Here is a 14,290-nt window from a genome sequence, read left to right on the forward strand (position 1 = left end):
TGACAGCTCTCAGGTAAAGACTGAACCTGGCTAGCTTGTTTCAGATGATTGCTTGGTTAGTTTTAATCACAAATGACAGTATAAAAGATTAGGAATGCAGTTCAGAGAGCGTCTTGAGGCACTCTCAGAGGTTACCACTGATCACACTTGCCTTCCAGTACTTTTCAGCACTGTCATCCCTACAGTTGTTACAAATATCTACCAATGACTAAAAGAAAAGCCTGTTTCTCTGATAGCTTCCCCTGGCTGATGTCACTATGTTGTCACAAGGCATAATGTTGTTCACTTCTGCTCAGAGAAAAATCCAAACTGGCTCAGAAAACATGTCTTGTCTAGCAAGTCCTGCAGAGCTCTTGGATTGAGACACTCCTAGCTCTTGTGCAAGAGGGCAATGCCAGGTCTCCAGTGAGGCACATCTGGGACTCAGATACCACTGAAACCAACAGAACTGGCACCACAGTTCCCCTGGGAAGCCAAGGAAGTAACCTTGGTATTGATCTAGGGACTGACATTGATACCCCAACATCCCTCAAGCCCCAAATATCAGGCCATCCACCACCATATTATGTTTGGTTCCTAATACAGGCATTACAAAGGTTCAAGGAGTGGATGTCAAGGTTGCACACCTGGGTGTGGATGGTAAAGTCCATTGTGTACCCAGGGTTAAATAGTGGATGTTTTATTTTCTAAGATACTCGCCCTGGCAGGTTTTCTCTGTCAACCACATGTCCCATTCTCAGAAAGAACAAGACTGCACTGACTACCTGGTAACCTACAGTTTCCCCCAGGTAGGAAGCAAGGGCTTGGCTTTCATCCTGCCACGCTGTGCTTACTTGGAAACACATGATCCATTGGGGAGGATTAGAGACCTTAGATCTGAATGATTTGCACAGTGCAAAGCCCAGCAGGGGCCTTGGCACCAAGGAACAAAAGCTTGGTGGAGCAATTACTACGCTGTACAACTTACTCCTTAAGGCAGGGAGTAAAGACTGCAGGAATGCAGGAGGAAAATCCCAAAGATCAGGGCTGCTGAGTAGGTTCAAAACCTCTGTTCACCCCTTGGTACCACAGCAAGCAGGGACTGGGCGCTCTGACTTCATGTTGGGACCTTACAAAGAGGCAGTAAGTCTCTGCCTCTGTGATTAGAGCCAGGCCCACAGTCACATTTAGCACTTCTGGAGTGTCCAGCTGTGGCACAGATCCCCTCTTAAAACGCCCTCATGCTCAGGGAGGTCTGAAGAGGATTGGTTTGCTATTATCAGTTACTGGCCAAGAGCTTTTGCACTCTGGTTTGAAGGAGTTTTTGATCTTCTGATTTTACAGGAGACTGGAATTGATAAGCCAAGTGATTTCAAGGACTGCAGTTTCAATCAGACCCCCCTCCCCCATGCCCATCTGGGAGGCTCTGACCACAGGGAAGGAAAAGTCCTGGATTTGAAGGTTTAAGTTGAGGCCACCAAGACCCATATCCTGAGAGCTGCCAGTAACAGCCTGAGCTAAGCTCTGGGAGCAGCAGCCCAGCTGGACGATGTCTGTCTTAGATGCACTTGCAAGTCATAGAGAATAAAACCTTGATCCCATGGGATCTGGGGGCTGGAGGACAGCCAGCTTTTGGCACTGAAACTGTCACCATGGTGGTGAACTTGCTACTGCCTGAATGAGGTTAGCATGTCCTCCATTCCTGGAAATAAAGATCAGAGAACACTTTGCTTGGGAGAGGAAAGACCAGAGAAAACTGGACATTCCGTGTTGTAGGTCCATGGCTGCTCCTTGAGATCCCTTTCTCAGAGGTGACACTGTGAGGTGGGTGTTGGTCTCAGCCCTCTCAATGTGAAGAGTCACTGTGCCATGACTGGAATCTGCTGTAGTTCCACACTCTTAACTGGATACTTCTTTTAAAACAATTATATGTTGTTTCTATTAATTAATTCTTTCTCCAGAGTGAAAACTGAGACAAGTTGATACTGTCTTTAAACTTTGGGTTTGCTCGGGGACTCTGGTAAAGTATTAAATGGTTCAAACCACAATAGCAGCAGCAGAGAGCGATGCACTGGCTGACACCCAAACCTGTGGCAGCCACAAGCACGTCAGAGCTGAGACTCAGCAGATGCAGCTCATGTTCCCTTCCCAGGAAGCATGAGAAAACTTCACATCTCCTCAGCAAGCAGCCAGGCTGGATGTATTTTTATATATAGAAATATATATATATATACACTCTCACACACACACATATGCACAGGCATATATATGTATGTATGCAGATCACAGAATCACAGGGGTTGGAAGGGTCCTCCAGAGCCCATGGGGTCCAACCCCCTGCCAGAGCAGGGTCCCTGGGACAGGGCACACAGGTCGGTCTCCAGATGGGGCTGGAATCTCTCCAGAGAAGGAGACTCCACACCCCCAGGCAGCCTGTCCCAGGGCTCCCTCACCCTCACTGGGAAGAAGTTCTTCCCCAGATTGGTGGGGAACTCCCTGTGCTCCAACTTGAGCCCATCGCCCCTTGTCCTGTCCCCACAGACACTGAGCAGAGGCTGCCCATGTCCCCCCATGTCCCACCCTTCAGCTATTGATACCCATTGATCAGATCCCCTCTCAGGCTGTTTTTCTCATGCTGTATACATGTTGTACTATATATGTATCTCCATGTTCATGTGTGCATTACACATATAGTGGAATGTACATTTCTGTACATGCCTGTGCCTGTGCATGTGTGTTTAATCAGCATCTATGCACATTTATGAATAAATGGCCATCTACCCCTGTCCATAAGCATTTGCACATGAACAGTGCTGGTGTTCCTCTGCAGGACTCAGCAATGCCTTCCTGAGGGAGCAGAGGCTGTGCCTTGCATGTGTAGAAAAAGCATCATGAAATACATGTGCCTTTGCTACAGGAAACAGAAATACACCACATCCTGGTGGGGTGATAAAGATGTAGCAGCAGAGGACACAGAGCTCCTGGAAACAGCATTAATGCTTACTCACAGCAAGGCTATGGTGGGTGGCTTTCATAAGCCCTGCAGTGGGTGCCTGTGCTGCCCAGGGCGAGGGCAAGAAGGAGCCACCACAGCACTCGTGCTATGGGAAGAGCTGTCGCTGTGTCACCGTGTCACCGCAGGGGAGCAGGACGTCACAGCTCTGGAACTATCCATGAACCATGGAAGGGTGGCTTGATGGCATAAGGGGCTGAAGCACAATGTCAAGGGACAGGACTGCTGAGTAACGCAGCCTCTCAGAAGTCTGCTGTGTCACTGGGGCAATGCCATGGCCCAGGGCCTTCCAAGAAAGAAATCGGAGCTGCTTTTCCCACTCGCAGCTCACCCTTGTACTCGTGCTCCCCCACAGAACTAACCTGTGGTCTGAGCACTGGACCCTGGATGGCTACACCTGTATCACGTGATGCTCAAAACCAGTGTTGATCCTTTTCTCCCTCCCAAAAAGCCACATCCTAGGCACAAACCACCCAATAGCATCTCCAGCTACCTGGTCCACACCCACACATAACAAGTGAGAGCCTTGTGTAGCTCCAGGCCTGGAGGTTGGTGTCCCTGCCTGTGGCAGGGGGTTGGAGCTCTGTGATCCTTGGGGTCCCTTCCAACCCAGACCAGGCTGGGATTCTATGAGTCTATGGTAGATACTGCAAGTCTAATTTCTAATTGTGTATCAGGACTGAACTGCATTTGTGTTTCACTTCTCCACAGTAAGTGCAAACCTTGCCCATTGCATGGAAGACTACAAGGAGAACTGGAAGCTTTTTGGCATGTCAGGAATCCCATTGCCTCATTTGAAGAGATGCTTTGTGAATTAATTCAACAGTGATTCAGAACAAGTTGGCTCCTGGAGACAAGCTGAGTAATCCACTTGGATTTCTCTGCCGTCAACATGATGCTGTGACATTCGCATCTCTTCTCAGTGTCCCCGGATGCTGGAGGGATGCTGGAGGTGCCTGGCCATGGGCACCCTGAAGTGATGCTCTTCCTCCCCAGCCCCACCTTACAGCCCAAGACCTTTCAGTGGGCTTTGGTGCCATCAAGTGGTGCTGAGAGGAGAGACGCACTCAAAGCTCCTTGGTTCTTGGGTGGTCCCCGAGCTCACAAGAGGAGCACGCAAGCAAGATGAATTTCTTCCTCCAGTTTGAGAGCGCAAGCCCACTGAGCGAAGAGAAACTTTTACTCATGTTCGAAGCAGGCAGAAAATTCAGCTTTTATTAAAAGAGGAGAAAGATAAGCTTTGAGGGATGATTCGTGCAGCGAGCATCAAGAGAGGGGCTGGAAAATCACATCAATATTCTCTGGACTTTCAAGTGTTCTGGGACTTGAGCCAAATAAAATAGCTGGGTCTTCAGCTTGGGTAAACTACTGTGACACAGAGTCAGAGGAGCCAGACTGATTCCACCAGAAATTAGGCTGATCCCAAAAATTTTAGACTAATCTTAAATATGTGGGGCTTAGAAGTTAGATGAATTTTGCTTTCCTGTTGGTGTCATGCAGTTTGACACAGCTTCACTGAATTAACAGGGGAAGGGATTAATGGAGTTCATGTTGTCCACATTAAGAGCATCAAATTCTCTGTACTGAGACCAACAGCCTGCTTGATTCAAGATCAGTGTGGCCTCTGCAAAAACACATTCAGCCTCCCAGTCCCTGAAGGGAGCAGAGGAACAGGAGGGGAATCAGTTTGTTAAAGGGCAGAGACTGGCAGGACAAGGGGGATGGACTGAAGCTGAAGGAAGGAAGGGTTAAATTAGATATTACAAGGAAGTTTTTTCCAGAGAGAGTGGTGAGGGGCTGGAACAGGCTGCCCAGAGAGGGGGTGGGTGCCCCATCCCTGGGGGTGTTCAAGGCCAGGTTGGCTGGGGCCCTGGGCAACCTTGTGTAGCTCCAGGCCTGGAGGTTGGTGTCCCTGCCTGTGGCAGGGGGGTTGGAGCTCTGTGACCCTTGGGGTCCCTTCCAACCCATGCCATTCTGTGATTCTCTGATCTCCCAGCGTGTGTCCAGATGAAATTTTAAGGAAATGAGGAGCTTTTTTGTACTGGATTCTTCCCATGGCCAGTCATGTACTGTTAAGAGATGGGGGACTTCTTCCTCATTCAAATTAGCCTGTCTAATCCCCCAGGCAGTGATTCTTCTTATGACTTTGTCCACAGACCTCTGGTGGTATCTCCTCTCTTATTCATCGTAACATCTGTTTGCTTTGGGTTTGTAGCTAAGGAAGACTAAAAATAAGCATTTCCATCAATCTCAGGAGTTCTCTGGATCCATAAAGGCAAGGAAAAGCAATGATCTTTTCTTCCCTTCTCCCAGAGAAAGCAGCTAGCCAGGAAAAACATCTTTAAAATAAATACTTTGCCTGCATAACTTCTAAAGTACAAATTTAAGAACTAGTTGGGGTTTTTTTTACTAAAGAATGAGGCAGGATTGTTAGAAAGCACATGCAATTTGAATCCTAAGTCGTTGGTATAGGTAGAAAATATCTTAGCTGCTTTTGAACCTCTGATTTTAACCTGCTCACACATAGAATGAAAAAAAACCCAACCCACATCAACACAAAAACAACCAAACCCAAAGCCAACGACACTTGGGCTGAATTCTCCTAAAAATCCACAGCATGTGAGCATTACCCTGCATCTGCATGATTTCAGAGCTAACAGCCAAACCTTCAGGTCCTGGAGCGAGTGCAGAGAAGGGCAACCAGGCTGGGGAAGGGGCTGGAGGGCAAATCCTCTGAGGAGCAGCTGAGGGAGCTGGGGGTGTTCAGCCTGGAGAAGAGGAGGCTGAGGGGAGACCTTCTCCCCACCTCCCCTGCCCTGCCAGGAGGGTGCAGAGAGGTGGGCGATGGTCTCTGCAGCCAGGGGACAGGAGATGGGACAAGGGGCAATGGGCTCAAGCTGCCCCAGGGCAGGGTCAGCTCAGCTGGGAGGGAAAAGTTCTTCCCTGGCAGAGTTGTGGGGCTGTGGCACAGGCTGCCCAGGGAGGGGCTGAGTCACCTTCCCTGGGTGTGTTTAAAAAAGGGTAGATGAGGTGCTGAGGGATCTGTTTTAGCTTGGGATGGGAATGGTTGGACTTGATCATCTTTAAAGGTCTTTTCCAGCCTTGTGATTCTGTGATTCTGTGACTGTAGATGCAAAGGCCTCTGGATAAGGGACTCTATCATACCTATTACACTGAGGGGTTTGGCCTGGATTTATTTGGGGCTAAGCAGTACAGGTTGCAGGAGGAACAGCTGACCCATCCTGCCCTCACACAGCTTACACACATTCCTCTGTGTGCCCATAAGCCTCCCAAGCTCATGTAATACATCAGACACCTTTTTTGCATTCCTTTATTTATTTTTTTTAAGCTGGCTACATGGCAATGGAGAATCAACCCTAAGTTGGACAGATTTGTGAGCTAAATAATACATAAAAACAACCCTTTGGTATTATGGAGAAAGACATATCCCTTAGTGCAGGCACTTTCCAAGTGCAGATGTGGTTGCTGCACATACACATTCTACGTGATGCCCAGCTTTCCTCCTCTCAGCTTCTCTCCCTGCTCCCATTCTGGCTTCAGCATCCTGCCCCCAGAGTAGCAGGCAATACTGCTAGGTAGAATTTTGCCCTTCTGTTGGTGCTTGGCCATTCTTTCCCAGCATGTCTTAGGGGTTTATGTTTATCAGAGCTGACCAAAGGCAGCCAGACTGTTGTAACCACAGTGCAAACACACAGAATTTGGCTGTGAGAGGCCAGACCCCTGTCCTGATTGGAGCTGTGTCAACAATGACTTCATGGGATGTATATGCCCAGACATTTTGCTGCTTTTGGACATTTTCTCCCTGAGTCCAAGGCACCCCTGTCAAGGATTGTGTGTCAGAACAAACATTCCCACACTGGTGCTGCATTACGCTTGTGCCATACTGCTGCAGCTCTGTGGGGTTGTTGCTTGGCTGATCTGATGGCATTCCATCCTGCCTTTGCCTCTCCAGCAGCATGGACATGGCAGCAGACCCCAAACTGTCAAAAAGAGACTGCCTGGGCTCCTATGGACTTTCTCTTCTGGCTTCCCATGGGTGCTAATGCCTGTTTCTTGCTTTTACTGCCAGTCCTGCCCGATTATGCTATGTGCATGTTGCAGTTACACCTTCGTGATGCAGCAAAGGGTATATCCAATGACTTCCCAGGGCCAACAGCTCAGCTTTCCTACTCTCCTCTGTTGCCCCTGGGCTCTTGTGTGCCAGAATGCTGCCTTTCAAATCCTGTCTCTCCATATTTTTTCTTGTTAAAAGATAATCTCATCTTTAATATTCTGCCTCTGAAGCTGTTAGAAGTTAGCAAGGGGCTTTTGTGAAACTGAGCTGGCAAGCCAACTGCCTCAATTAGCAACTGCTGAAATAACAAAAGCCTCTTAGACCTTGACGATTTTCTCATCAAAGGGAAACCTGTTTAGGATGTCCCTCAGCATTTGCCTCCCCTCTCTACAAGCCCAATATTTGCATGGCTGTAACCTGGAGTATCACCAGAAACACAAGACAGGCCACATCTTTTCCAGAGATGGCTTTGGGATCAGCAGGCACACACCAACCAGGCAGATCCCTCTCTGAATCTCTTCATCTCACATCCCAGATCCTTCCCAAATGTCCTGTGAAAGGCAGAAAGGCAAAAACTAAAGGCCCGTTTACCTGAGCAGCATTTTCAATGCCTGCAGCAGAGACCATTCCTAAGAGCATCACTGACACTTGGTGGCTTGAGAGGGAACTGCACATCCCTGCTCCAGATGCCTTTGCACAGACAGTCACCCTTCACCTCCCCAAGATGACAAGCCAAAGCCCTGGAGCCAGCATGCACTGGTGAATCCTGGGGCTTTTCCTCTGCCTGCTTCCATTTGTCTCCAGTGTCGTTAATGTGGCACTGTTGAATAATTGCATGAAAGCTGTTTATGGAAGAATAAAGAACCCTGAACTAACTTCCTGGAAGAATAGAGTTGATCAAGGCCTTCCTTCCATCTTGCTAGGTCTTTAACCTTTGGAAGAGAAAAGAGATGCCCAATTCAGGAGGTGCATCCTAATCTGTATTTGGCAATGGAGAGATGTGGGCTGGTTTAAAGGGCCACTGGAGACTTGGAGGCTCTTCTAGACATATTTACCTCGTACACAGCATGCCCCAACAGCAAGTAGACATCTAAATTTGGTTAGATGTGTTACGTTGGGTGGGATGGCTGCATCCACAGTGCATTAGACTTATCCACTGCAGGGGGACCTCATTGCAGCCTTCCAGTCCCTGAAGGGAGGAGAGAAACAGGAGGGGAATCAGCTTGTTCAGAGGGTAGAGACTGGCAGGACAAGGGGGATGGATTAAAGCTAAAGGAGGGAAGGTTTAAATTAGGTATTAGGGGGAAGTTTTTTCCAGAGAGAGTGGTGAGGGGCTGGAAGGGGCTGCCCAGAGAGGGGGTGGGTGCCCCGTCCCTGGGGGTGTTCAAGGCCAGGTTGGCTGGGGCCCTGGGCAACCTTGTGTAGCTCCAGGCCTGGAGGTTGGTGTCCCTGCCTGTGGCAGGGGGTTGGAGCTCTGTGACCCTTGGGGTCCCTCCCAACCCAGACCAGTCTGGGATTCTACCCCGAGTGTATATATAGATGTGTGTGTAAAAGGGAAAAAAATAGAGCTGCAATCGTCTGTGTGTGCAAAGCACTAAGAGCATCTGTAATATATGCACTGGGCAATGTCAGTGACAGTGACAAAAATAAAGGCAGAGTGGAGTCCTGTAACCAGCAGCAATCCAGCGAACACTGTTGCAAGAGCAGCTGTAGGATGAAAGGAGGAAGGAGGTTGCCAAGTTGTTGTCAAAACGCAGGGGTCATCTTCCAGGTTGCGTGGAAAGATCAGCCGAGATGAAGCTAAGCTTCCTTAGCAGGTGTCTGTGTCATGGACCTGCCATCCTTATTATTTTCTGCTCTTTTCACACTGCCACAGGCTTTCAGCAATGATCACTGGCCAAAGTCTGCAGGGGAGGTAAAGGATTGCTTGTCTCTGGCTGTCCCCAGGCCTGGGGGCCCTCTTGGGAGATACATCAGTGTCAAAGACATTATTGGGCTCAAGGCAAAGGGGCAGCAGTGTGAAAGTGCACTAGAGGTCAGAGCAGATGCTGGGTTCTCTCTCAAAATCTCTGTGGATTATTTGAGAGGGACCATGTAAACCTTGTCTAATGAGGAATATTAAAATTCCCTTAATGCTTTTCAGAGGATTTATGGGCTTTCCATAGTTTGTTCTCTCCACACAGCTGGTGTGGCTCTTCCCCAGGCAGGCCCAAAACAGTGACAATTTTTGTAATCAGTAGAAATTAAATCGTGGGTCCCTGAGGTTGAAGGCAGCTAAAATTCCCACTGCACTGGCCTGGTGGAGATCTCACAGGAGAGAAATGCAGACACTAACAAGGACAGAAGTGGGCAACAGTTTGGTTATGGCTTTGGACTGCATGTCAGCTGTGGCCCAAATTTTTCTTAACATATATATCTCTGGGTTGTATCCTTAATAACACATCAGATCTTAGTGTATTACAGAATCACAGAATGGCCTGGGTTGGAAGGGACCCCAAGGATCACAGAGCTCCAACCCCCTGCCACAGGCAGGGACACCAACCTCCAGGCCTGGAGCTACACAAGGTTGCCCAGGGCCCCAGCCAACCTGGCCTTGAACACCCCCAGGGACAGGGCACCCACCCCCTCTCTGAGCAGCCTGTTCCAGCCCCTCACCACTCTCTCTGGAAAAAACTTCTCTCTAATATCTAATTTAACCCTTCCCTCCTTCAGCTTTAATCCATTCCCCCTTGTCCTGCCATTGTCTACCCTTTTAATCTCCATTACCTTCTTCAGTCTCCATTACCCAGCTGCAAAATGCAATGTTGCTTTATTTTAATTTAATTTTACTTTATTTTACTTTATTTTATTTCTAGCTTTCCCATTTGCAGCACACCCTTTGCATAAACACGCCTTCCTTTCATGAAGCACAAAAGACCCTTCAGCTGGAGTCTTTCAACATGACAAAAGATAGTGTCTTTTTACTACTCATAATAGCATCTGTCCAGTTTGTTGGAGACCTGATTCTCTTCAGGAACAGTTTAACATCATGCAGAAGAGTTGGCTGCACTCATTTCCCTCCTCAACACACACAGATCGTCACCCAAACACGCTATATTTCTGCCTAGGTGACAGTTTCTTGTAGAGTTCACAGTTCTTGAAAGTATCAGCTTTGCCTCCGCTTTTTGGCTCTGGGAAAGCCTTGTGTTTTCTGCACTGCCTCTTTATGCCTTATGAGGAGCAACTTTGTCCTCAAACCCAGATTTGGTGCAGAAAACACACTCCTGGCTGGCAAGTTTTGTCCCAAAGTGCCAGGGAGGGTCCGTTGCTCTTGCTGCAGTCACAGGGCAGCAAGAGGCAGGTTTTTGCTGGGTTAGATTCTGTCTTTTTGAAGCTTCAGGCTAGTGAATGAGAAACCAAAATTCGGGTATTGTACTTGTGGGGGGACTTTGGTGCTAATCCCAAATCTTAGCAGTGTGTGTGATTCTGGGTTGAAATCCCAGGAAGAAGGAGCTGCTGCCAGTGCAACTCCAGGCAGTGGCTGTAACCCAGAGAAAGGAGCTCTCTACCCCTAAAGCAGGGGGATTTTCAGCCTCTCATGCTGCAATTGGATGCAAAGAGCTCTTCTGGCAGCTGCCAACAAAATGTGGAGTGAGCTTAACAGCCACATGTCTGGTAAACATAAATTGGAACTGTATGTTTACCCAGCAGTGATAAATGTTTCAACCACTCCAGCACTGTCTCTGTACCATGAATCCTCTCGAGCAGTGCCTATAACCTCCCTCAAGAACACAGGGGTGCTTGATAGTCCTGCAAAAATACTCCATCCTCAAAAATGATTCCATTTATATAAAGAAGAAGAAGAAGAAGAAGAAAAAAATCTTTCCCCTCAGCCTGAAGCTGTCTGGACAATGTTTCTTGCCTTTGGAAATGCCTTCAGAAAATAGCATGTGCTGTAGTGTTGTGCTATCCTGTCTCATAACTGGGGTTTTATTCCTATGTAGCCATCTAAAAAGGAAAAAAAAAACAAAAAAAAAAGGAAAAAGGAAAAAAAAAACCAAGCCCAGGTGCATATCAGACTTCTAGGACAAGAAATTACTTTCACTATCAAACTGATAAGGAATGTAAAGGTGTTCTTAGCCCTATAATTAGGATAAGGTTTGAAACCAGATCCGAGTCCGAATCCTGTCCCTTGCACTAGGTTTCTTGCTAAGGTTCATCCCATATTTGTAACAGCATTTCCCAGGTGCTCAGTGCTGACCTAACGTTATTTATTCCCTTTGGAGCCCAAAGGAATTTTTCCTTTTGCATCAGTGAGAGCAGAATTTAGAAAAAAAAAACCCAACTCTGAGATCTCTTGAAAATGGTGTTAAATTGTCCATTTCTGGAGGGTCTTTTCTTCCTCCACTGTTTATTTATTTTGTCTTTTTTTATGTGGTCAGGCCTCAGTGGCTTTTCTGTCCCTTCATATGTTTATACAGTATCAAGTGTGGTGAGCTTTGACACTGGTTGATGCTCAGGAGATACTACAGCAACAGAACCACTAACAACAACAATAATAAATGTCCGTGGTCAGGGATATTGCCCATGATTTGAGTCTTTCTATTATCCTCTGTACACACTGAGGGCTGCTTTTATCTCCAAATGACTCCTGACATGAAGAAAAACAAAGCTAGAAGTCAGCCAAGCCCTGCCTGGGAAGCCACCTGCAGAGAGTCCTGTGGCAACTGGTCTTGAAATGAATGGGATGTCCTGGATTGATGTGGAGTAGATAGACCTGGTCTGTGGCCGACTGGGAAAGCAGCAGGAAGCTCTCCAGTTGTGCAAGGCACAGAGCAGCTCCACCTCTTTGTGCTCCAGGCTCATGGCTATGCCTGACTGCACATGGAAGGCATTTGCATCACCACCAGGAGCTGATCAATAGGAGCTGTCTGGGAAAGGGGCTCGTTACTTTTAGACAAGCAAGGGGTGCAGGGAGCAGCGTGTGGCACGTGGTCTGGGTTCGCAGGGAACTCTAATGGGTGGCTTTGTTTTGACATAACTGTAATGGCCTTTCATGTGCAGCTGTATGTAGATAAGACAATGCCAGGATAATACTGGACATTCAGATGCAAATGGATTGTATATGTAACTGCAGATTGTGATATTTTTCCTACAAGGAGTTTTTTAAGACTTTTTTTTTCCCTGAGAACTATGCTAACCCCCTACACATGGAACCTAGTCTGCAACTCAGCTGCTCCAAAAGAATATCCTAATTTTCACAGAATCGCAGAATCACAGGGTTGGAAAAGACCTTTAAGATCAAGTCCAACCATTCCCATCCCAAGCTAAACCAGATCCCTGAGCACCTCATCTCCCCTCTGTTAAACACCCCCAGGGACTCAGCCCCTCCCTGGGCAGCCTGTGCCACAGCCCCACAACTCTGCCAGGGAAGAACTTTGCCCTCTCAGCTGAGCTGACCCTGCCCTGGGGCAGCTTGAGCCCATTGCCCCTTGTCCCATCTCCTGTCCCCTGGCTGCAGAGACCATCGCCCACCTCTCTGCACCCTCCTGGCAGGGCAGGGGAGGTGGGGAGAAGGTCTCCCCTCAGCCTCCTCTTCTCCAGGCTGAACACCCCCAGCTCCCTCAGCTGCTCCTCAGAGGATTTGCCCTCCAGCCCCTTCCCCAGCCTGGTTGCCCTTCTCTGGACTCGCTCCAGGACCTCCATGTCCTTCTTATGGTGAGGAGCCCAGAACTGGACCCAGCACTCGAGGTGCAGCCTCACCAGTGCACAATCCCCTCCCCAGACCTACTGGCCACACTATTTTTGATACAAGCCAGGATGCCATTGGCCTTCCTGGCCGCCTGGGCAGGTGGAATTTTCAGATTCTCTAACTCTGATTACCAAAGATAAAATATTAGCAACAAGACTCTATATCAAAGAAGTAATTTTCAAACCTCCTTTCCCTTTGTGAAGGGGGCTTATGGGGCAAGGAGGATGTTCTGCATGGTAAAGGTGGGGTTTCGTATTCACACCATCCAAATAAATGGTTTGCTTCCCTTGGGAGAGGACATAGTGGGAAGGAAGGGGAGTGAGAGTGGTGGGCTGATATCTGTAAGGATATATAGCAGTATCTCAGCTTTGGGGCAATGAAGCCATAGGCACTGTAAGAAGATAAATTAGAAGAGAACATGGTTAAGATTAGCATAGGAGATTAAATCAAAGCTATGCCACAATAGCAGGAAAAAAATGAAAGCTTCTCAACGCGTTATCTCAGGTTTTGCATATGCCTAATGATGATTTCTTTCCATCAGCTCATCTGGCTTGCTGCAATACTTAATGTGAAAGACCACAGGGCTAATGCTTCTTAAAGCTACAGTCTTGCAAAGGTGGGAATAGGTAAGAGTGCCTCCTCTCTGTTTTCCCATACATCCCTAGATGCATGGCCAGATAATCTCAGCAGTGAGTCATAAGATTTGGTTCTTAGCGAATGACTTGAAATCACTGAGCAGACACAGCCTTCACCTGTGGCTGATCAAACAACACTGTAAAGGAGTAACTTGGGGACTGGTTGGTGTTGCTGGTATCAGCAATGCCCGAAAATTAGGCCTTGAAAATAAATACTGGAGAAACAATGCACCACATTAGCATCCAGGCTGTGAAGTGGAACACTCACACAAGATTCTTCTGCTCTCTTTCCTTGTGTTGGTGATGCCTGATACAACCCCACAAGTCTGCCAAGGCATCCTTGCCATGGCTGAGATGCTGCAAAGGTAAAACGTCTCCAGCACTTGTGCTATGGGTTGTCTCCCTGGTCCCATGTGTCCAACAGAAAAAGAGGCCTGTTCTAGTTGGCAGAAAAATTCTTGGATATACGGGTTTTATGGCAGTTAGACTTTGTTTTTTCCTTAGAGGACACTTCCTACCCCAGGAGTTGTCTCAAGAAGACATCTGCCTATTGTGGCTGGCAGGGCAAGTTGTCCCATCATCCACAACCCTCCTGAGACTTGGAAGGTACATTTTTTCCCCAGGAAACTGTTGTTCCTTTCACAGGTGGGGGCAGGGACTGGCCACAGATTCAGTTTTTATTTCAAATAAGAAAACATGAAGTAAAATAAATCATTCTTATGGCCACGGTCCCATTTAAGAGCACTGCCAGGCTCTCCCTGGGAGGATGTTCTTCCTGAAGGAGCACTGTCAAAGCATTATATTAAAACAAGGGTATAGAGGGGAATTTTGCCAGAATAAGGCTATCCATACATGAC

The sequence above is a fragment of the Gallinula chloropus genome, assembly GCF_964237585.1.
Source record: "Gallinula chloropus genome assembly, chromosome: 4".
Taxonomy (NCBI): domain Eukaryota; kingdom Metazoa; phylum Chordata; class Aves; order Gruiformes; family Rallidae; genus Gallinula; species Gallinula chloropus.